At 43.5% G+C, this 25,195-nt stretch overlaps 1 pseudogene; it reads right to left on the reverse strand.

Moving 5' to 3' along the window:
* Positions 1-3,032: 3,032 nt before the first annotated feature.
* On the reverse strand, positions 3,033-23,428 carry LOC131827741 (3-hydroxyacyl-CoA dehydrogenase type-2-like; annotated as a pseudogene).
* Positions 23,429-25,195: the final 1,767 nt, after the last annotated feature.

The raw sequence follows: 25,195 nt of genomic DNA on the forward strand, positions 1-25,195 counted from the left end.
AAAGCAAGAGGAAATTCAGTGGAGGTACCCAGAGGCCTGTATGATAGGAAGCAGGAAATAGATATTTTTTCTTGGTCTTTCTATGAAATAAAGGTCTATTGTGTACTTAAGGATTGCTGTTTAAGTCAGTGGAGTTAGATGCCTCTAAGATTGGGACGTGAGATCAGAGAAAGGCCTCTTTTATAGGTAGATACACCCTCATGTTATAATGACTGAGAACCACCAGTGGAAAAGGGACTGACATTCTCACAGTGAGATCTCTGGGGTCCACGTTTCTATTAATGAATATGGCATAGGAAACAGTTTAGGGGACATCTCTCTGGATGATCTTTCTTTGTCTGTATAGGGAAGACTTTTTAGGCCAGTGGAAGACTTTAGTGTTGAGATAACTTGGGAATCATGGAAGTGTAACTGACAATGACCAGACCTTGTGGTCAGGACTGTAGCATAATTATGAAGATCTTCTAGTTAACTACTCTTCTAAGGTGGGGTTAAGAGCCTGGGGGGCAGGCAGACCTAAACTAAAGCCAGCTTTGCCACTTAGTGGTTGCATGATCTTGGGCAAGTTAATTAACTCACCTTTTGTGCTTAGTATGATAATAGAAGGACACAGTCTGCATGTACCCCAGGGAAAAGGAATGAAGTCCTCAGAAATTAGCATGGTTCATGTAATCCCATTTAGGAGGGAGGAATCCAGAAGAGAGTAGGCAGGGACATTCCACAGGCTCCAGGGAGATGGGTTTTGTTGTGGTGGGAACAGAATGAATTCTTCAGTTGGGACAAAATACTCAGAACTCTAGTTACCATTCATTGTTATGATTAACTCTGTATCAGGCTACTTTCTTGTGACTAATTTAGTATTCTAGGTATTTTCACACAGGTAAAAGTGAGTGTCTGGAGAGTTGACTCAGGTAATCTGCCCACTGGATCACTTTGTGTAGGCTACATAATATGAAGAGTCTAAGTTTTCCTGTCTCTAATTTGGAAATTGTATGTATTTTCTGAAGTTGCTGTAAGGATTAAATGGAACACAGTAGATGTTTCTTAAATTCAGCTTCTTTTCCTTATCAGTGGATTGATTCGTTCAATGTACAGTTCTAACAGACACTGTAACATGTGCCTAGGGATACAGCAATGAGCAGAAGGGATACAGTCCCTATATTGTTTCTTTCATGAAACATATTCTACAGGAAGATAAACTTTAAAAAGTTATTCAGGCTGGAATAGCCACTCTAGAAAACAATATAGAGGTTCCTCAAGATATTAAAAATGGAACTACCATATGACCAGCAGTTGTACTACAGGGTATTTACTCCAAAGATATAGATGTAGTAAAAAGAAGGGGCAGATGCACCCCAATGTTCATAACAGCAATGTCCACAATAGGCAAACTATGGACGGAGTTGAGTTGCCCTTCAACGGATGAATGGATAAAGAAGTTGTAGTACATATATACAATGAAATATTACTCAACCATCTCAGAAATGATGCATTGATGTGTATGGAACTAGAGGGTATTTATGCTAAGTGAAATAAGTCAAGCATAGAAAGACAATTATCACATGGTTTAACTCATCTGTGAAACATAAGGAATAGTGCAGAGGACCATAGGGGAAGGGAGGGAAAACTGAATGGGAAGAAATCAGAGAGGGAGACAAGCCATGAGAGACTCTGGACTCTGGGAAACAAATTAAGGGCTGCAGAAGGTTCCTCCAAAGCTACAGAAGGGAGGAGGATGGGGGTGGGGTGACTGGTGATGGGCCTGAGGAGGGCATATGATCTGACGAGCACTGGGTGTTACATGCAACTAACGAATCATTGAACACTGGATTAAAAACTAGTGATGTACTGTATGTTGGCTAATCGAACTTAATAAAAAACAAAAATTTTCTCAGAAATATATTAACAGATAATTTTGAAAGTGCTATGAAAGAGAAAGGAACAGGTACATTGACAGATTCTATTTAGATTGGGGTTTGTGCAGAGGTGGTCAGGTAAACCATTCTCTAAAAAATAGTGATGCTTTAAGCTGATGCTTGAATGGTAACAGAAATTCACCAGATAAAAAGTTTTGTGAGTAGTGGAAAGAGCATTTCAAGAATGGAAGACAGCATGTTCAGAGATCCCAAAGTGGGAAAAGACTTATTGGCCAGAGTGGAAGCGAGCCAGGAGACAGGTGTCTATGTAAGCCTGGGGGTTTAAATTCCATTATCTTCTCAATTGTGTGCCATAAAATCTTTAAAGGTGTTCAGAGCCTAGAATTACAAAGCATTCCACCAAAGATGTCTTTCTCTTTCCCCATGCTTCCTCCCTGAAAAATAGTGAGTTGGCTTCTTGAGCCATGGAGCTTGAGTTGCAAAGCCAATGTGATTGTATGTTCTAGTTTGTCCAGGACAGTCAGTCCTGGTGTCTGCACATTATCCCCAAGTAATTATTAACATCATGTCCTTTCATTCTGAAGTTTGTCCTGTTTTGGGTGATTAATTATATGGCCATCTGACCCTTAACACATGGGATTTGGCCCCAGCCTGGGAGAACTCATTCCTTGTGTTTCTGATTGTGATATTTCCTTGGATTGTGATATTTCCTTTTTGTGATATTTCCCTTGAAATTACATTGTACTTAAAACTTTGAGAATGATATCTGGTTAGACAGTGGATTATGTAGTTGCCATAATCTTGTGTGGGGATGATGATTTCTGCTGTTAGAAGGGTCCTGCAATATGGGAGAACCACCAATTGACCAGAATGTTTAACTTTTCTATAGGAGAAGAGGAAATAATTTTTGAGTGCCTACCCTAAGCCAGCATTGATGCTGGATACTCCTTATACGGTTCTGTTCAACAGTGTATTTAGATCTGTGTTTCTTTTCTTTATACTTTTTTTTTTTTGTGAGAAATAGAGATTTTTCTAGGCAAAGAGAGTGACTGTTGGACAGAATTACAAAATGGCTACTGGACTTCCTACAAAGCTGTAGTGCAGTACTCTAGGGGAAGGAGGGGCAGAAGAACATTTTTTCTCTGTCCTCTCCCTTCAAGGCTGCATGCTGGTGGCCCCTTCCAGCCACATGACCTCTCTGTTCATGGCTGGGTTCTTGATGATGGCCTAAATCAGATGAGCAGACACAACAGGGTCACCCAGTAGGCTGGGAGGCTGATTAGCAGAAGGGTGCCAAATAGGCCTGGAGCAGAGGTCATCACTTAGAAGCCCATGGGATGGGCTTGATGCAGAGCCATGGGCAGTGTCATGCCCTCTATAACCCTCTTGGAAGCAGAATAAACAGCTTATTGAAACTGGCCCTGAAAGGCAGTCAGCGCTGGCAGTGTTGATGATGAACCCACACTGGCCTCCTTGGTCTGGTTCATTCTACCCCATTGCAATAGCCACCAGGTGGATCACATTAAAGGTGCCTATAAGATTACATTGAGAACTTGCTGGAAGTCCTCCAAGGTCTGGACTTGATTCTTCTCGAAGTCGTATGTCTTAATGGCCACTGCAGTGCCTACATCCACATGGCCAAACCTTTCTTTTGCTAGAGTCAGGGCTGCTTGTACATCCTTCTTGGAGGTCACGTCAGCTAGGGTGAAGGCATAGCTCTTCCCTTACTTCTTGGCTTGGGCCACCCCATTGGAGTTGGGCAGGTCCAGAAGTACTGCAGTGGCCCCTTGCCCCTCCAGCTGCTCTGCCATGGCCAGGCCTGGACTGGAGCCTCCTCGGGTTGTTAGACCGACCAGGCCCTCATGTTCCTAAAGACCACAGCCATCTTTATTTATTTATTTATTTAGTTTTTTTAAAGATTTTATTTATTTATTTGACAGAGAGAAATTACAAGTACACTGAGAGGCAGGCAGAGAGAGAGAGAAGGAAGCAGGCTCCCTGCTGAGCAGAGAGCCCGATGACCACAGCCATCTTTAAATCTGTGTTTCTAGACACGGTTTTTTCTCTTCTTGCTTGTAATTCTGGCTCTGACCCTTATTGACTAGGTGACTTCAGGCTAATCACTGACCTTGGTGGACCTCAATTTTCTCTTTTGGAGGAGGTTGTTTAAAATGGGAGTTCACATGCAATTGAGGTGATCAGAGAGTGAGCTTCGAATGGACTGTAAGGAAAGCTGTAACTGTATTGTTTCTTTTATTGTCTGAAGAAAGAGGGCTTCCAGAATCGGCAGTGAGATCATGCCACTGAGACACCATTGCTGCCTCCGGTGTGCTGCTTTATAACCATGGGTACGAAACCCAAACCAGCTCTGCCCAGGAATCATGGCTGGGGTGGGGGCTTGACCACAGCCCACTAGCACCACTGGACTCTGGTTTAGCATTTGGGACTCAAAAGCTGGGCAAGAGTGAGAAGTGGTTTTTCTGCTGGCTGCTGTTTTTGCTTTGTCTTGTCTCTCTAGCACATGACAGGATCTGGCAGAGGTAGTGGTCAGAGGAGCATGAGGGGGGAAGTAACCTTTTCTCCCATTGGGGGAGATTTGTTCCATTGAAACATGAAGTGCAACTTCACACGGCTGGGCCCTAGCTGGCTGGCAAAGGGCAGTGTGTTAGCAAACAAAAGTGTTCTTGTGTTTTTGTCAATGAAAACTCAGTAAACCGCAGGGAGAGACTACAGTACCTTTCCCACTTCATTCACATGAATGATAATGAACTCCATTGTACAGCGAGCCTTTGGGCATTATCGGATGCTGCTATTTCTGCTGGCCAGAATTTGCCAATCTCCCACATGACACGGGGTCGGGTAGTCTCTTTCCCGGTGGGTGGTTCTGACAGCTTCACGTTCTGCAGCTTCTGAGCGCTGGCCTGGATACGCAGCCACTCAAAGGGAGCATGGCCGTGTGGGCCCCAAACCTTCTGACGCGGGAAGTAGTTCCAGGGGGCATTTCGATTACAATGGACTTTTCTTACAGGTTTAAAATATACAGGGGCTTTTTGGCAAATGAAATTTACACACACACACACACCCATTCCTCAGTGATTAGAACTTACAGTGAAACAGAATTTATAAAAATAATTCTGTAGGGTGAAGGGAAAGTAGCGATATTTAAGTATGTACCATGCTACAGACCCTATGCTGGATACTTCCCAAATCCTCCTTACCAAATCCTCCAAGGTAGATGTTAGCATCCCTACTATATTGGCCGGCCACTTAGGTTCAGAGAGGTTAAACTTTTGGCCCAAGATGATCACAAATAAAAAGAGTGGGTCAGGAAACTGGCACCAGTTGAATCAATCATTTGACATGTCGCCTGGTGCGGTGGTAGGAATGTTGTAGACGTTTCTTCACTGACTTCTCACAGTAACTTTATTATTACCCTTATAGATGAAAAAAAAAATCAGAGTTCCATGAGACATTGTCTCATGTAACAGCCAGCATTGGAAACATGTTTTTTTGTTTTGTTTTGTTTGTTTGTTTCTTCATATCACACTGTTATGTGATTGAGTCCACTTTTGGGAGCCAGAGGCCTTTCATAAGCAAACAGGGTTATCTCAGGGTTGTGATCAGAGCAGGAGCTGGCCCAGGCTGATTTAGCGTAAGCTCTCCTAGCTATGTAAAAAACTGTGTTCGATCATTTCTCTGCTCCCTTAGCAAACTTTGAAGACCTATTGTGCATAAAGCATTGCAGAGGGCACTGATGATCATGTGATCACAGTGATCTTAAAGCTTGTGTTACAAAAGATGATGGATGTATATTCACTATACTGAGGCAGTAAACAAAGTAGGGTGGTTTTGAGAGCATTTCAGAAATAAAGAACTGCTGGTTAATGGAAATATAATCGACAATATCCTCTGTACTCTCCGAGCATTTCAGTAATTTGTGTGTAAATCTATATTCTTGGAAAAATGTTTTTTTCTTATCAATAATAGGTCAATTTCCAAATACAGGGTATAGAACTTGAAATTAGAAGCTACCATCTATCAGATATTAACTAGGAGTTAGGACTGAGCTTTATACATCTGCTCTGAGTTTTATAAGAATCCTGAATATAGGTATTATTTTCTACATTTTCTAAGACAGGAACCTGAAACAGAGAGATTAAGCAACTTGAAATATCAGATCTGTTTTCAGAGGTTCTATGCTTTCTACTCCAGTGGCCTGCTGATGTATGTATAAATGAAGCTTACTCCTCAGCTCAAATTTTGTTTTAAAATTCCTCATCTTTGTTTTAAAACCGATGAGGCATTTTGCACTAGTCTCAAACATAAGCCCTAGGATTTGGGAGATCTAGTTATTGACCTAGGTCCTGCTGACCCTTTATCTTATTTAAAAATTTTAGGTTGTGACCCCATTGAAGAATGCAACTGTATACCTTCCCTGTCCATGCTCATGCTTCCCCTGTGAGAGCCCAGACTCCCTAACACATTGCAGGCATTCAGGAAGTGTCTGTTGAGTATAATGTGATTTAGGTTTATTTGCTTTGTTTGTTTGTTTGTTTTTGGCTAAAAAAAAGACTAGAAATAGACACCAAGAAGGGAGGAACATTTAAGACCACAGATGTGGTCATTAATCGGAAGGAACCAGATAGAGAAAAACATAAAAAGTAGATAAAAGATTTCAAAAGCATGGGGGTGGGGGTTAGGGTCAACCCCAGGCACGTCAACAATCTTAGTCAAAATCTGCCTTTCCTTTTCCACTCACAAAAAAGGTGACGACTGTTCACCATACTGGGACAGATTGCTTGGGCTCTGGCTAGCCTTGGGCTCTGGCTAGCTCAAGCCTGTCCAACCTTCCCAAGTACCGAGGGGATTAAACTGTCATCGCAGCTTGCTTGTGTGCCTTAGCACAGTGGTTGGGAAGGTACCAGTTTAGTACCACAAAACTGCAATAAAGGGGAGTGTCTTTGCTTCTGTGACCTCCTGCCTGGTGCTCCATCAGCCTTCAGAAATGTTTGTCGAATTGAATGGAATGTGGACTTTGAATTTTCCAGAATAGATAATATATAACCTCCTTTGCTCTAGAAGATAGGACCATGCCTATAATGCGTGTGAGACAGTTTGAAATGAAAAGTAAAGAAACAGCGTGGTGGATTTATAAAGTTTCTCAGCTAGTCTGTAGAAAAGAGAAAAGCTGGGAGCAGGCATATTTTCTTCTTCTTCTTCTTTTCCCTCCCCCCACCTCCAATCAAATGGTTACTCTCTAGTCCTGCTTGGGAGGTTTACACTGAGTGACCAAAGCTGCCAGATGTTTCCATTAGACCACTGTGAACAGTGTGCCATGCAGACACCTGGAGTGTATTTCTGGGTGTGCTAAAGGGTGGTGTGGAGGGAGCTGGTGAGTGGTGCCTGCTGCAGAGTCTGGATTCTGCTTTTGATGGGTGATGATATGGTGCTGTTTTATGATTATGTTCTTTTTAAATCTAATATTGCCAGTGTCAAAATTAGAGAAGACCTGTGTGCTTGTGTCTGTGTGGTTTTCTTTGCTGGGGAGTAATTTGGAAACCATTGCAAACCGATGATAGCAGCCGTTATGATTTGACTAGCCTGGCATGAATTTTTCCCAAAGATATGCAACACTGATCATCTGAAGCTACTCACTTACCAGAAAAAGAAAGAAAGAAAGTAAAAGAATAGAATAGAATAGAATGATCTTGAAGGGAAGGGAAGAGCTGAGGAAAGCCTGCAAGGGTTTTTTATGTCCTAAATTTTTTTCTACAAGAGGTACCTTCTTGAAAGTGATACAGAAGGGCTGAGGTTCTATTTTTTTTTCTATTTTTTTTTTAAACCATGCTCTTGGGAAGTTGCAAAAGCTGAACAGAAAGTATGAAATCTGGAAGTTTAAAAAAAGACACAAAACCTCCCCAAAGTGGCCAAAAAAAAAAGGCCGATACTGGAGAAACAGAGGATGTTTTGCTCACTTTTAATTGTTCCAAATCTCACTCATAGAATTCATGATCTTTTTTTCTTATTGACTTAAAGAATTATGGATGCCTACCAGTTTTTGTCCTGAGAACTGTCTCATAAATTCTGTTTCCATATTACGAGAATGATTCCTGTAATTTATCATTAATAACAAAGTTCCAGAAGTCATGTGGATGTCTCATCTGATGCACAGGAGACATTGCCAGATGTGACCGAACAAGGTTAGTGACAAGTCTGCTCTCGGGCGTGCGGGAGCGGTCATGCTTCATCCAGGTCCGGGGTGCTGACCACAGTTGCCTGAGGTTGCCTTCCTTTCATTTCTGGAGTGGCGGTCTTCGGAGCTTTTGAGTGGACACAGCACTGCTTTAGATCTGGAGTCACTCGTTGCCTCTGCCAGCTAACTCACTCAGGAACTCACTTCAGCTCTCCGAGCCTCAGAATTTCTCAACTGTAAAATGGGGATGCAGAACCTCCAGTACCTCCCAGGTCATTGTGAAAATTAAATGAGGAAATAGAAGCTGTATTTGGCACATAGTCAATGTCATTATTGTCCTTCTGCCATCTTTTGATAGACCTGATGGGTCACATGAATTTGATAGGTGTTTTAACCGAGACCGTAGTGTGTGCAAGGTGTGTGCATTGAACTCAATTCAGGACTCAGGGGGTTGGGGGAGGAATGTAAGGGAGCTGACATTTGCTCATTATCTGCTGGGTGTCGGGCTCTGTGCCGGATCACCTCACATATGTCCTACCCACTTCTTGCAATGACACTCTGGAGTGGGAATTAGCACACACATACTCATCCCCTTTTATGAATCGGGAAACTGAGGCTCAGGGACTTTCTTGCCTTCCTAGGGTCACGTGGCTAAGTAACTGGCAGCTTGGGAAAGGAATTCAGCTTTCCTTGGAGCTTAGATGCCACTGATGAGATTCATAACCTCAGACACATATTTTAGGAAGTTCTCTGTAGATGGGCATGTCTAATTGCTTTCATTTTTAACAACGGCCATATCGTAGGTTTTCAGATACGCTGATTAATTGTGACCCCACTTGTAGCCCTTTTCTGCCTGAAGACTGTGTTTGTCCCCTAGCTTTTATGAGGTCAAGAGTAGAAAGCTGGCTCTGGAGGGCTTTGCCCTGGGGGCAAGAGGAAGAGACAAAGGGATCTGGAGCAAGGCTTTCAGCTTTAAGTGTTCAGCTTTGGCCAAGTTCTTTCCCCCATTTTCCAGACCTTACCTCAGTTTCTTACACCTCTGCTTTTCCTTGGCTTTATAAAGTCTTATCCTTCTAGACCCAGCTTGACTATTCCCTTCTGTGTCAAGGCTTTCCCACCTAGCTCCTCTAAGCTGGTAGCTTCTTCAGGGGTGGGTTGTGTCTTACTCCCCTTAGTGTCTACTGTTGACTGCATGACATGCATATAATTGGTGTAGCCACACTAGTAATGAGTGAGTCAAAAGAAACTAGCCTTGGCCTCTGAATTCCTAACAGTGTTAGCTTCCAAAGAGGCTGACCATTTTATGCTCACCTTTCAAATGTTTGCTTGGTCTTGGCATCCTTACTTGACTCTTCTGCAGTCAGAGCGGTCTCAAAGTGACGCTGCCTGATGGCTTTTTTGGTTCAAACTGTACCTTGACTGTTTATTTCTGTTCTCTGCCTGGGACTCCTGGGGATTCTGACTTAATTGGTTTGGGCAGTGAATTGTTTAAGCATAACCAGCACAACATAAAGCACGCAGGCTGCAGCTCTGAGATCCCAGTATTTGAGGAAGAGATGCACATGCGTGCAAAAGAGAGAAACCATTCCTGAAGGCGGGGGTGGGGGAGGGCATAGAAGTTGAAAAGGATATGAAAGCCACTTCACTTTCTCGTGTGAGTAGAAACACCAGCAGAGGTTGTCGGAGCCACCTTCATGTGTCCGTGTGTTCATTCCTTCATTCCGTACAGCCTAGCTTGTGGCAGACCCCCTCAGTGGCCTCTCATCCTGCCTTCTGGCCCCTGTGTGCTTGCTCCGTCTTATGCAGTAGCGAATCTGCTTCCCCCATTATTCACAGGGTATACTGTAGGCTCCCTAGCATGGCCTCCATGGTCACTGATCTCATCTGCCCACTGGTTCCCTGCTCTTCATCTCCCGCAGCTCCATGCTTGTGCCTCTTGAAACTCCAGCCATGTTGTACTCTTAAAGACACCCCCGAAATTCCACTTTGTTTTATCTCCAGGCGTTCCTGTGTGCTGTTCCCTGCCTTCTAGATTTTTTCCTTCTCTCCTACTTAGTTGTCAAAAGTCCGTTCAGTCCTATCACTACCATTTTCCCTGACCCGGCCGAGCTGAAGGAGAGGCGTCCTCTCCCCGACCATGGTGCTGTGGGCACCCACTTGTGACAGCTCTGATTACATGGTGCTGAGCTGTGTTTGCATACATCTTTTTTCCCACTAGCCTATGAACTTCTCATAGTTGAGGCCCATGTAATATGCCTCATAAGAACAGTTCCTGACATACAGTAGATGCTAAATAAATGCACACTGATTAAGCACATTAATTGTATGCTGTGTGCTAAGGAATTACCCCGAATCCAAATAGAGCCATTAGTAGGGTTTTAGCAGAGGTGGTGGCAGGGTTAGGGTTGTGCTTGGGATAGAATGGAGAATGACTGGGGCTGGCGAGTACTGGAGGAAAAGAAGCCAGCCGACCTTCCCGCCCTCACCTCTAGCCTCTTACACCATTTTTGTACTCCACGCATCCTGGGGAGCATTCTTCTCATGCATTTCTGTGTTCTTTCCAGATAGGCGCTGTCCTTGACTTGTTTCCATTACACTCGGTAATGTGTCTCCTCTTTATTGAGCATTTTATTATGTACTGAGAACTTTGGACTCAAAAAAATTAATCATCACAGTAGCCCATTGAAGACACTCACTTTTACTAACTTATTTTTTTGATATTTGAGGCAACTGAAGCCCAGAGAAGTTAAGTCATTTGCCCAAACTACCCAGCTAGGGATAGTAAGTAAGATGTGAATGGAAGTGTGACTCTGAGTCCCTGCTCTTTCCTATGGCAACATCTCTACTGTGTGTGTGTGTTTTTTTTCCCCTTCCCCATAACCTATAGTGTAGTAGCACACCCAACACAATCTGTTGGATTTAATTTAGTTTTACACGTCCACCCTGTGTATTGGTTGGTGAGGGGACAGTTGGGATTTGCTTGTAGTTTGCTCTGATTTCCTCTGAGCAATGCTGCTGGCCTCCCCTCCTCCGTTGTTTTGTTTCTTTCTCTTATGTCCCTCAGATTCCTTCACTATATCTAGGTTTCCGTCATACTGGGTCATTTTTCTCTCTTCCTTTGAAATTTTGATTGGAAGTCTTCATCAGACTTCCCTGTTGCCCATGAAGCTGTTGTCCCTGGTGTTGATGAGATGATGACTCATTTCCAGTTCCAGGGACCCACTGCTCTGACATGGTGATACATCCAAGCCCGATTGTCAATATTATTTTGATGGCAGGTTCACACTTCCCAAATACTCCTCTCCCCTGCAAGGTCCTCACCCTCAACTAAAAGAAGAGGGGAAGTATCATCTGGGTCTGGAAGTCCTTTAATTCTTTTATTCTGGGCTTGATTGGACTTGTGTTAGGATAGGATGTAGACAGGGCTGAACTCAATCCGCCTTCATTGCTTCCTAGGTATGAAACTTCTGGAAAATGGGAGCACTAGTGTATATCTCCTGAGTGGTGGGGAGGATTCAGTATGAGAATAGGCATTAAAGCTCCTTGTTCAGACTAACGAATAGTCTTACAAACACTAATGACTTCCTTTCTTTTCATCAGAAAGTCACCTTTGAGGGTCCTCACAACTGGCCACTTTGCATGAGTCTGAGTAGAGGCTGGTGGGCTTGACGGCAGATCAGGCAAAGCTTAATTTTCTACTAACTTAGTGATTTTCAGACAGTTGCTCAGTCATGTTCATCATGCCATATAACCTTACCTCAGGGGTTAGCATCGATCTTCTTTAAAGGGCTGGGTAGTATTTTAGGCTTTTCAGAGTATAGTATCTCTATCACTTCTGTTTAACTCTGCTTTTGTTTTATGAAAGAAGCCATATATGGTAGTAAATGAGTGGACATACTTGTGTTTTGATAAAACTTTATTTGCAAAAGGAGGTAGTAAGCCAGATTTGGCCCACTAGTCGCAGTTTGTTGATCCCCATTTTACTAGAATGTTCATGGCCAACTTTCTTTTATTTTATAGCTACCTATTCCAGAAACACTGCACATTAATCCAATATCTTCAGTTAGCCTTCATATGGTTATCTCTGTTCATTTGGTAGGCAGATATCAAACACAGCCACAGTAGATTAGCTGGGACTCTCTAACCCAACGTGCTAATGCTTGTACATCATCCTTTGTTTGGTTCAAGGCATGCTTACTGCTTCCTGAGCAGGTCCCACCTCACAGTCTGGCAAGAGCCCCCTTTTATGTTACACTCCAATATGAAAAGCTTCCCTTCCTCTCATGGGCATCATCTTCATTTTCCTCCATTCTCTCAATGATTTCCCCTGAGGATTATTTTCTCTATCCATGTCCCATGTAAGAATAATTTATTTTAAGGCAGAGATCTGACATTCTTTTTTTAGTGTTAGGTAGATCGGGTTTGAGTTCCAGCTTCCCTACTCACTAGCTATGTCACCCTATGTAAATTACAGAAACTCTTTTTACTCCAGTTTTTTTTTTTTTTAATTTGTAAGATATGGACTGTGTAGTACCTACTTCACATGGTGTTTGCAATTCACAAGGGAATGCATATGCCATCAGTACATTTTGGGGCCCATAGGAGGCACATACTCCCATTTGTTCATCAGATACTACTGATTATCTGCAATGTCCCAGCAACTGCATGCCAACCTTTATAATAATATCCAAAGCCACATGTATAAATAGCAGAGCTAAGACCAAAGTCATATCTACTAGTCCTCCCAAACCCTGTGCTCTTCACTCAGTAATGATCTTGAAAATAAGTATTTTCAGGGAATTTATAACTTCACCAGTATTAAAGTTTTTGGTTTACTGTCTTCACCCATTCTTCTTTTTATATCAAAGTCTTTTATAGACTATAGAGTACTTCCAAACATACACAAAGTTCAGGCTCAGTAAATACTCACTGAATGAATGAATTTGGTGAGCAAGCCACTACTGAGTAAAAGTCTATAAAAGACTTAGATATTCTCTTTACTCATCCGTACCTTCTATCTGATCATCACTATTTCTCCCATTATTCAATTTTGCTTTGAGATGGCTCTTTTCTGTCTTTTCTTACAGTACCCAAATTCTACCCTGAATTCTCATTGCTTCCCAGACCATGATGCTCAAACCACACTTCACACGCCATGCATTTAAATATTCAGTGGCTCAGGGTGGTGCCAAGCCTAATTTTCCCGGTGTCCCTTGCTGTCTCTCCCATTGCTTTTGACAGGAGCCAGGCTCACCACAGCACACTTGGTCTGTCAGGGAAGCTGAAGAAGCTTCCCCAGACCCAAATTTTTGGTGGCTGGGCTGGTATTCCTTTGCCCTACATAGCCTTTAATTGAAAACAACACAGATTCTAACTTGTTTAAAATGTCTCCAAGTCCTGGCATACACTGAATTGAACCCAAGGCCCCAAGACCTATCATCCCCAGAGAAACACAACATTAGAGGGGACAGAGCTTAGTGTAGGGAGACCTATAGGAATGCAGAGGTCTGTAAAATGGCTCCAACAGATTCTGTGAGGTTTGGCAAAAGCCAGAGCCCTTGTAGCCAGACACGTTCTGCATGAAGTTTAAACTGATTTGACATTGTGGCAGGGGAAGTCCTTGCTTTCAGGATTTATTAATTCATGATTCACTCATCAGGATTGTGTTTTGTGTAAGGTATCCAAGATATCTAATGATTCCTGCTGAAATACTGCTAATGCTTGGTTTTCCCACTTTCTCTCTTCACATTCTTGGTCAAGATCAAACAGCATTTGAATCTGTCTTGATTTGGACTTGGGTCTGGAAGTCAAATCACGTGACAAAATATAAACTTGGCAAGCTCCCCCCTCCAAAAAAAATTACTAGTGTAACCACCTATTTTTAGCTATTCAATTGAGTCTTTCAGTTAGGCTCAGATATTATGTGCAGTGAAATTGTCAGAGACATTATTTTCCTTTTAGAGATTATTCAAGTAGTGCAACAAAGACACCTATTATAAACCTCGGGCCCCTACATTCCCAGGAACATATGTTGTTACTGAGGGCTTATCTCGGTGAACACCCCGTTATGCCGCTAGTGGCCCCAGTGGGAACGTTGACTGTTATTCTTGACTTTTCCCTCTCGGATATCTAACAATTCCAAGACATGCTGATTCTGCTTTATTCATATCGCTCGACTTCATCCACTTCTCCCCCACTCATAGTTCATGCCTTGTCATTTACTGCACAGCGTATGGCCATCGCCAGCTGACGAGCTTCCCTGCTTATCCTCTGTCCTTTCCCTTCCCACCTGCCAGCCAGCAGTCCTGTGGATCTCTGTAAAGCATGCATTTTATCATTCCATTCACTCGCTTAAGCATTCTCAGTGCTCTTTCCCCCTCAGAGTAACACCTCAGACAACAAGCACAGTCTATAATGTCCAGCATGACCTGGTCTGTGTCCTGTACTCAGCATTGCTTTCCACTGTCACCTCTTCATTCTTTGAGATTCACCATATTGAACTCTGGACTGTACTCAAGATGTGCCGTATTTTGCTTTAATTGCTGTGCCTTTCATGTGATTTTTCTGTCTTGAATGGTTCTATTGACCTGTCTCCCACTAGCCTTATTCTTCCTCAGGACCCCGTTTAGCTTCCATTTCGTCCAATAAATCTTTTTCTGTCTGGATTATGAGGTCCTCTATGTTTCTGCAGTACCTTGGACATTCTCCTATTATGGCACTTGCCATACAGTATTATAATTACCTTTTTTCTTATTTAAGCAACTAGATTATAAATTTCCTGAAGATTGGACCGTATCATGGTTCCCATCATATTTCTAATACCCTAGAAGAAGTTTGAGGGAAAGAGTAATTTATTCTATATTTTTACTTCCCTTGCTATGTATACCAGATGGATTTCCTTTTTTGAACACATTAAGCTGGATTTCTTTCATGATTCTGCCTTTGTTCTAGATATTTCCTAGAAATGTCTTTCCTCTCTCTTTCTCTTTTTTTTTCCTTGTGAGTTCATCCAGGGCCAATCATATAAATTTTTAATGTTTTATTTTATTTATTATAACCAGACCAGCTACGCTGACCCTATGCATCAGGGATGAGTGGAAACAGCATGGTTGATACAGAGTGAAATGTCTTAGAAAAAGTACTGAGATGGGAATCAGGAACCCAGAGCCCAGGTCACAGCTGTACTGATGATTTCCAATGTGACCTTATGCAAATGAGTCTCCCTCTCGGGACTTCACTTTCCTCATCTTAGCATGAGGAGAAATTGGATGAAATGATCTTTGGGGACCCTTCCATTGACAATCCCTTTAAATCGTGGCATTTGAGATAGGAAAAGGGAAGAACTTTGTGGAAAGATTTGTCTGCGTTAAATAGGCCAAATCAACAAGCCAAATGTCCAAATGAAATTCGGACATTGGTTGATGGTTGCTCTGCCACTGTGTGTGCTATGATTGGCTTAGTCTCAGCATTGCCTGCTGTGCAGGCTTGGTGCAGGCTTTGGTTTCAGGCAAAACTAGACGTGGTTTCCAGTGCTACTTCTGTTGCTTACTTGTGATGTGACCTTGATCAGGTTCCTTCTTTCTACGCTTCGGCTTCTTCCTCTATAAATTGGGTATCAAGAGTATGTATTTATTATGGTTGGTGAGTGCATCAGGATTTGAAATAGTGCCTGTAAAGTGCTTAGAGTTTGCACAGTAAATGCTGTGGTGGTGACAATGATGTTGTAACTTGATATGAATAGGTTGCCACACGGTTAAACTAAGAGGATTAGAAGAAGAGATTCTTGGGATAGTGACTTCCCTGTGGTGAGTGTTAAAAAATCATTGATTGAAATGGTACACTGCACCCAGCAGGAACTCAGTAAGTATTTGCTCAATAAATAGAAGGGAGAATTTCCTTTTTGTATGGATAATGAGAAAACAGTGCTGAGGTTTAACTCTGGCTATTTGAAGGCTGTGGAAATGAGCTTCCCTGTTAGAGATACTTTGAGTTCTTAGTGTAGTAAGAGTCCAAGGAGCCATTTTTAGTTAGACCTTCAGGGCATATTTTAAGATTTTATTTATTTATTTGACAGACAGATGGCAAGTAGGCAGAGAGGCAGGCAGCGAGAGATGCGGAAGCAGGCTCTCTGCTGAGCAGAGAGCCCAGTGTGGGGCTCGATCCCAGGGTCGTGGGATCATGATCTGAGCGAAGGCAGAGGCTTTAACCTACTGAGCCACCCAGGCGCCCCCAGGGTGTATTTTGAAACCAAGAATTCACCCTTCAAAATAGTTTTTTCCTTAGACTTTGTTTTTGAAACACAAATAAAACCAAGTCTCTTTAATTTTCAGCATTTATATCCTTTCCAACTAATGTTAAAATGATTGAATTATCATAAAAAGCTATTTGTTACCTAAAGCTATACATTGATTCAGTAAAGTGACATGAGTTTCTAAGCCTTGAATATCTTCTCATTGAGTCCATCTTATTTTGGGAAAGGCACAAAAGCTATTTTTTCTCTTCAAGAGTGGGGGAAATGCTGTTCTTGCTTATGTGGGGAGAAACATATACCTCTGATAATCATAATAATCTTTTATAGCCTTATATTGTGCCTTGTTCTTTCCTTCCTCCAACTATGGAAAAGTGATATATCCATCTTTCTGGAATATTTACTATGTGCCAGGCACGCTTGGGGAGGTTTCCATATAGTGTCTCTAATTCTACAAGATAAATATCACCATTTTTATTTTAATATGAAGAAGCAGGTGCTTTTGGAGAGTAAGTGATGGATAGGTGTTTTAATTTGGGGTCTGCCTGTTCCTAAAATCCATCCCTTTTCACTCCACCAGATTGTTCCTTATGTGAGAGTTGGGCATTAGTTATCAGCTGCACCAGGGGTGATAAGAACAAGCATTGAGGGCACAGGGCACAAGGTGCGTAATGAGGAAGTGGTTCTCCTGGGACTACCTTTCAGGTGCACGGCTTACTCATGCAGAACATGGCTGCCTTTTGCTTATAGTTGGGTTATATTGCCTAAATCCTTCAGTAAAAAGAAACACAAAGGCCACACACTGATGGGCATGAGGAATTGGGAATTATTTAATGTTGGGTTTGGTCATAACAGAGTGTCCCTCCAGAACAGAATGGTTGTCCATACAGAGGCCTTTTGTTTGTTATCACATTACATGCTTAATGAACATCCTAGAGGATAGGATCTGAAATGTGGCCCTGGTGGGTGCATTTCAGGATCCTAGATTTGGTGGAGCTCAGTGATTCCTTTTCTTAATCATTGTTGTTGATCTCCTGCTACATGCCAGCTAGTGTGTTGTGCCCTGGGTATAACCCAGCCTTTTTAACCCTGATTGGCAGTAGAAGTATCTGGGAAGCTTTGAAAACAAAACAAAACGATGTTGAGGCTTCACTCCCAGAAACTCTTATTGAGGTAAAAGGGATGTAGGCACCAATACTGGGTGATTCTCGTGTGCACTGAGGGTTGAGAGACTAGTGCAGGGGTAAGGAGAGCAAGGAGTAATGACAAATGTGGGAGGCCGGGAAGTGCGCAGCAAGCAAGCGGAGTTCCCCAGACATTAGTCAGCTGCGCGTCATGATTATGGTGTTGTGTAGATCTTCACACCAATTGTCTTGTCACAGAAAAGGTTTCTTTAAATCACTCATTTGGAAAAATAATGTATTTAAATAGGAAGCTTTACTTCCTCACCATAATCAAAAGACCAGTATGCCTTGCCATTAATGGAATAAAAACATAAAAATAAAGACAAAATAAACAATATGTATAATTCATATACAACATTTTGAGAAATATCAATACAAGGGCAAGAAAGTGGGCTTTGCAGGATAGGACGTGGGTTAAGGTCCTAGATCTATTGTTCATTATCTGGGCGTTTCCAGGGACGTGACCTTGCCTCCCTCAATGCAATTTTTCTTTATGTATAAAACAGTCAGTAATGCTTGCCATGGCATGTTTTTATGCTTATGAAATCATTGCAGGAGAAAGTGCCTAGTTCATTTTTGTGTGCATAAATAGATGCTCATGAAATTGTAGTTTCTCTTACACTAACTGGCCTTTCTTGTTAGACTTATGACTAGCGGTGCCTAAAATGTGCTTGGGGGCCGACCTCCTCAAGATTGGGGAGTGCTGGTAAGTCGCAGTGTGATCTGAGCCAGTCTTAAAGAGTGAGTAAAGGTGCTCCAGGGTGATTGGTTTGAAGGGTATGGTGCAACTAGTAGATACCATGACTTCATTGACAACCAAGGTGGGGATTACCAAAAATTATTTCTGAGTATCTTATGTTTATGTTTAAAGAAACTAAGTGTACTCCAGCAAGGGTCTGTTTCTCTGTGGCAGTCTTTAGACATACCTCTCGCCTGTTTCCCATCCTGGGACAGAGGGTGAGGCAGCTCTTTCCCATAATTATAGTGGGATTTCAGATTAATTTGGCTTCTGCAAAGAGGAGCCTGGTTATTCCTATTTTATTGCTCTGGTTAGTCCTGCTTGTGTAAGGCATGATCCTCTCTGAGAATGCTCAAGCTTCTGATGGCTCATTATATAAACACTCATCCACATCCAGCACTATGTCTGACAGATTGCTTGGGTAATAAATGCTGAGTGACTTGCAGTGATATACTTGGATAGAGAAATGTGTAACTCTCAAGTCTTTGCCAGTCGCCAGTAACCATGTCTACAGTCTCATGCATTTCAAGTTAAAAACTTTGGGGAGGTGATTTTATTCATAATATCAGACTTGGCTGACTGATTGGTTCATTTTGATTCTTTCCTTTAGTCATTCAAAAATTTCAGCCAGCAGCTACTGTTTGGTAGGAATCTCTGCTGACCTCAAGAAGCTGAGAGTCTTGTGGGAGACAGAAACAAGTGTAAACCATAATGAAAGCCAAAACACAAAATGAGAAATAATGACAGCATAATGTGGAGCAGAGCCCTTGAAAGGTGTGCATAGAATTCCGTGCACATGTAGGGAGTGAGCAGAAAACTTACCTCAGATCTGGTTTCATTCTGCAGTCTGTGAATCCTTGGCATTTATTCAGAGAAGCCCTCTTTCCCCATCTATGCAGTCATCATACTGTCACATGATTATCTGGATAAGGACACGCAAGTTCCGTGAGGGCAGTTTTGCCGGCTGCAGTGCTCATCGCCGAATCCTCGGTGCTCCACTTAGCTTAGTGGTAGGTGCCGAATGTGTGTTTGTTTAATGGCTTTGTGGATGAACCCGAACTGGCTGCAGATGCAGTAAAGAGCTAGAATATGGGTCTGAAAAGGATATAATGTTGGTGAAATATTTAGTATCCTGGAGCACATTCTAGCTTCTGGAAAAGAGATTTCCTTTCCAGTTTAAATGTCCTGAATTGGATGGAGCCTCATTGCCACCTTTCATAAGCAAAGGGATTCCTGAACCATAAGCACAATTCCAAATGGAGAGATATTCCCGGCAACTGAGTAACGCCCATGAAAGTCAGAGAGGCTTTCTCCAAATGGACCAGATTTATAGGGTGAGAAGAGATATGTGAATCTAGGCCAGAGGCCAAGGTTCCTCATTTATTCCATCGCTAGAAGTGAGGGCCTCAACAAGATATAAAAACAACTGGCTTCTGCATACCTGCCTTTGAAGGACATTCAGTCTGGAAAACTCCATACACAGCCCTCTGTCTACACTCTACTAGAGTCTGACTGCTTTTGGCATAGGTCAATCTCTTGGTGTCCTAGCAGGCCTGCCCTACTACTTTCCAGCTGTGTGGTCCAGGTTTTCTTGGCTGTGAAATAAGGGATGGGGCCTTCTGATGCCTTCTGATGCTAGTGCACTTGTGATGAGCGCACAGAATCTGGAACCCAGATCCTCTGTGCAGAACTCACCTCAGCCCCTCTACTGACCCCGCTGTGTGACTTCTCAGTGAGCAAATCCTCAGTGAGCAAATCCATTGTGTACCATTACACACAGGAGCCCTCCTCCTGCCAGAAACCAGGGCTCACTTTGGACGCTGAGATCCATCTAGAATGTGAGCTCCTCACTAGTTTGTGGGCTGTTGGCAGGGGCTGCGTTGTGCCCTGTCCTGCAGCATGGGGTTCATAGCAGAGCCGCAGGAACTGTTGGTCATTGAAGGAGCCCAGCTTCCTCTCTTCCAGGCACGCAAGTCACCTTCGGTGCCTGCCTGTCTGTGGGTGTCCTCTAGATGGCGAGCTCAGCTCAGTTTTGGACAGCAGTCAGCCCGGCAGGAGGGGCGGCTTCTGGGTGTGGATTGGTTTAGTGGAAATCCAGTTTCATCTGGTGCACAAGGAATCCTCAGAATGGCTGCAAAGCATCTGGAAATGCCAGCCAGCCGGGCGAAATCTCTGTTCTTTCCCTGGGAGTTGATGGGTGTGGGTGTGTCATCTCTCGTCTCCCACCAGCCAGTTTTCTGAATAGGGAAAATGGCCTCCTCAGAGGTGGGGAAGAAGCTAAACTTTCTCTGCAGGTGCTGCTGGGTGGCCTCACCTGTATTTCCCCTTCCAATTCTGACAACGACCTTGTACAATAAATAGTGTTATGATTTCCTCATTATAAAAGATGAAGCTGAAAATTTGAGACATTTGTGTGTCTCATCACCAGCAAGCAGCTCTTTTGGAAGTGCAGGGTTGCCAAATCATGTCATTCCCCTGATTCAGTCACTTTTACGTGTCCTCGCTATCGTCGAGAAAAGGTACAACATCAATGGTGCAGGAAACAGAAGCCTGATAGCTAATTTATTTAAGTATTTGGGTGTACAGTAAGAGTCCCCAGCTCCGGGGGTAACGTCTGCTCTAGCCAGGGAAGGTAACCTGTGTCTGAGTTCTTGGCAAGGCAGGGTTTTATGTGTCCGGAATTCTGTCACAGCTTCCAGGGAGCCCCTTTGGGAGGGTTCAGTCAGCTGCAGAAATTGTAAATGCTGGTGGTTTGAGGAACTCCTGTCTAAAATGAGCTTCGTTTTCTCCAAAAACAGATTTTTAATTTTCTCTCCTCCCATGTTTTGGAGTTGGCTGGCACTTTTAGGAGAAAGGTGAGTGGGAAACTTATTACTCATTTACTTGACAGATGTCAGTTTAGCTCGTATTAAGGTTTGGACTATGTTCTGTCAGGCATAGTCCATACAATGCTGAAGGCTTTGCAAGTTCTGTCTTAGTAAAAGACATTAAGACATGTTCAAAAATAATTAGATTTAAGGGAGAAAATTCCAAGGGCTTTGAATGTATATCTGAGTTTGGGAGGAATTGCATATTCTCATTTAGGGGACTCCGGGAAGGCTTCATGGAGGAGGTGATACTAGAACTGGACCTTGGAGATTATATAGGATAAAGGTAGGATTACAAGGAGAAGAAGTAGTGGCATTTAAGCCAAGAAAAGTTAAAAACCAGTATGGGGGGAGCTGTGAGCTGGGGAGCAGTGAGTCCTGCAGTTACCCCTGTGTAGAGAAGCAGAAGTTACAGTCAGGGAGGAGGCAGGCCTCACAGTGGAGCGGTGTTATATATTACATTCATCTCCCATTATGATTATGTTTCTGTTTGTCCTTTCTCTGGGATGTTTATATAGTTGCTGCTGTGTTATTAGGCGCATGTAAATTTAGAATTATCACACCTGGCTTTTAATTGTATCGTAAGTATGTCTCTTTATTTCTAATAACACTCTTTAGATTGGAGTCTATATTGGATGATATTAGTGTAGCTACCCCAAATTCTTTTGGTGAGTTTTTGCATGGTTCATCTTTTAAAACCTGTCGGGAGCCAGTACAGGAGGCCTACTCTAAGAGCTGTAAGGGACTGAATATGATTGGCTGTTCATTTAGGTCCACTCACGCGGGAGGTGCATGAGCACTGTGGTGATTGGCTAGGCGGGCTAAGCTGCCGGTGTATATATGCTTGAATGTACTTGTAGAGGGGCGGGCCCGCCGGGAGCCAGGCCGCGCCGCGCCGGCCGGCCTGAGGGGGCCGCAGCCCGGACCATGGCGGCGGCGCAGTTCCGGTTAGGCGGCGGCGGCAGCGGCGGTGGCGGCGGGCGCCAGGGGCGGCGCGCGGCCCTGGAGGCGGCTGCGGCAGCGGCCGAGCGGGGCGGCGGGAGCTGCGTGCTGTGTTGCGCCAGAGGGGGAAGAAGATAAAAAGAAGCCATTAAAGAAGTTTGCCTCCACGCGTGTCTCTGTGTCGTTCTTGCTGGCGAGAGCGACAAGTGGTGCCGAAACCCGGGAACTCGTGCAGAAGAGACACGCGGAGTTAGGCAACGATCAGGTAAAGAGTGCACCTATTTCTGTCTAGTGACAGGGAAAGTTCCTCAAGTCCAGGACGAGCGTAGAAAGCTTTCCGGGATGGGAAACGAGATGGCTGCAAAGTTCCTAGGATAAGGACGAGAGTAAAGCTTTCTGGTATGGGAAACGAGATGGCCACATATAAAATGCTGGGGCCACTTTCTGATATCCTTAAGGCAATTGGTACTCCTTTAAAAAATAAAACAGCTTGTTTGTTTTTGAGAGAAGTGGGACAAACGGCTCCCTGGTTTTTGGAAAGGAGCAGAGGAGGGAAATCGCCCAAAAGCCAAAAGGTGAGCAAGATGCAAAAGGAGCTTGCAAAAAAGGAGGAAAAGCTAAAGAAGGCTATGGCGCAGCTCAAAATGCAGGGGAAAGTTATGGCGCAGCTGAAATTAAAAGTGAAAGAAGGAGCTATGGCGCAGTTACAAACAGAGACGGAAGTGGTAGATAACTTAGATCCTATGCCCACGCGCCCAGCCCCAACAGCGCCACCTTACGAGGGGCCTCCTCCGTATAAACCTTGCTGCACCAAGGCCTGCTATTGTGCAAGCTGCACCGCACGAGTGGCTGCCATAGTAGCCTCTCAGGAGTTTGGGTGGGAACAGGATTCTCATTCAGTCCTAAAATCCCCACTTACTCTAACTCCACCTTTTTTGGCTATAATTATACCTACTAAGACCCGGCGCAAGGCACGTCTGCCCACCTCTTAGATAAGTGGCTACTCTGTAACACTGCACAAGCATGTACCGGTCTGGAAAGCCTGCACTTCCTTAATGGGTCTATATGGCACAACTGTGCATACAAGGCACACCCTAGCGCCACGTTTGAGACGAACGTTACCTGCAACTGCACCACAGCCAAAACAATATCCTATCCGCCCACACCTGTCTGCCTCAAGCCCCCTTTTTTCTTTATAGTATTCAATGCCCCTGCCACTAACTATGCTTTTAGTCTCTCTTGTGAGTCCCAGAATTGTCTGCTATCAGAATGTTGGAACACCACGGTGGGAGACTCGGCAGTAATAGCCAAGATACCGACGTATATCCCGATGCCAGTACAGGTGAACCCTGACAAGCTGCCGGTGCTGCTTCGACATAAACGAGACTTTGGAATAACAGCAGCCATTATTGCAGCTATCGCAGCATGCGCCGCCGCTGCTACTGCTGCCGTAGTAGCGTTGACAACCTCAGTACAGACAGCAGCTGCGCTCAACAACGTAACAGGAATGGTCGCTGAAGCATTGGCTACGCAAGAACAAATTAACGGACATTTGCATGCTGGGATCCTTATTGTAAATCAAAGGGTTGATCTTGTATTGTACCTGTTAGTGAGTGGAAAAAAATGTTACAGCAATCTGTTTCGTTCCTCAAACAGTGGGCCGGACTTGGTGCCATGGCTGTTCTCTTAATCACAGCTAATGTAATAATGTTACATTGGGTGTGTGGACAATAACACCTCATGGTTCAAGCCATGATGGCTCTTGAAGCTGGTACCTCCCCCCAGATATGGCTAAGTATGCTAGATCGGTAGTCAAAGACGGGTAAGACTGATCCCACACCATAGCAATCTAAGACAGGGGCTCTTCGACCAGGGAGAGTACCCGATGACGGGTAAGCATGTGTGCTGAGGATTGGCAACCTAAGACAGGCACGATCTCAGCCATTATAAATAAATAAAAAAGGGGGAGATGTCGGGAGCCAGTACAGGAGGCCTACTCTAAGAGCTGTAAGGGACTGAATATGATTGGCTGTTCATTTAGGTCCACTCACGCGGGAGGTGCATGAGCACTGTGGTGATTGGCTAGGCGGGCTAAGCTGCCGGTGTATATATGCTTACTCATTTTTCATTTTGTGAGGGTATAGCAAAAAGGCATCTGCCTGCAAATCAGCAAGAGGGCCCTCACTGTGAACCAAATTGGCTGGCACCTTGGACTTCTAGTCTTCAGAATTGTGAAGAATAAATTTCTGTTGTTTAAGTCCCCTTTACTCTTCCCTGCCAATATATGGTTATTTTAAAAATAGCAGCCCAAACTGACTAAGACATTTGGTGTTGGCAAAAACTCTGCTCTGCTTTCCAAAGGCTTATTTACTTGTATACTTAGTAGCTTCCTGCCTGGTTTAACAATTTATGTTTTCCTACCATGTTCTTTATTTCCTTCCGAGTCCTCACTAGCAGACGGTAACATCCATATTTCTATTAAAAAGCCTACTAATGTAGGCTTTTTCTGTGATGCTCCCCCAAATAATTCCAGCTTCTGCCCATTGCCCAATTGCAAAGCCACTTACATATTTTTCAGTATTTGTTATAGCAGTATTACACCTCCAGATACCAAAACTTGAATTAGTTTCCTACTAGTCAGAACTAGTAGGAAATAAATATTGAGAGATGTAGTACAATGAATTGGCTGATGTGATTGTGGAGGTTGACTAGGCTATTCCAAAATCCATAGTGCAGACCATCAGGAAGGGCAGACTAGAGCTTATCGGTGTGGACTGAAGCTTCTGTCCGTAAGTAGAACCTTTCCTTCTCTCAAGGAAGTCTTAGCACTGCTTTTCCTTCAGCTGATTAAATCAGGCCCATCCAGATTATCTAGGAACATTTACCTTAAGGTCAGCTGATATGGACTTTAGTCACAGCTACAAAATACTTCCACAGCCTAAATTAGTATTTTACTGAATAACTGAGGGCTGTAGGCTAGCTGAGTTGATACATCCAAAAGACCATCATATTTGGACATGAACTTGGGCTTCCTTTGCAAATATTTGTCCTATTTTCTCTGCTTGATCAAATATCTTCAACTCTTGGTTTAAGTGTTACCTCTACTCTATCTATTGCCTCTGCTCCCCACCCCTGCTTCATATAA

The sequence above is a fragment of the Mustela lutreola genome, chromosome 3, assembly GCF_030435805.1.
Source record: "Mustela lutreola isolate mMusLut2 chromosome 3, mMusLut2.pri, whole genome shotgun sequence".
Taxonomy (NCBI): domain Eukaryota; kingdom Metazoa; phylum Chordata; class Mammalia; order Carnivora; family Mustelidae; genus Mustela; species Mustela lutreola.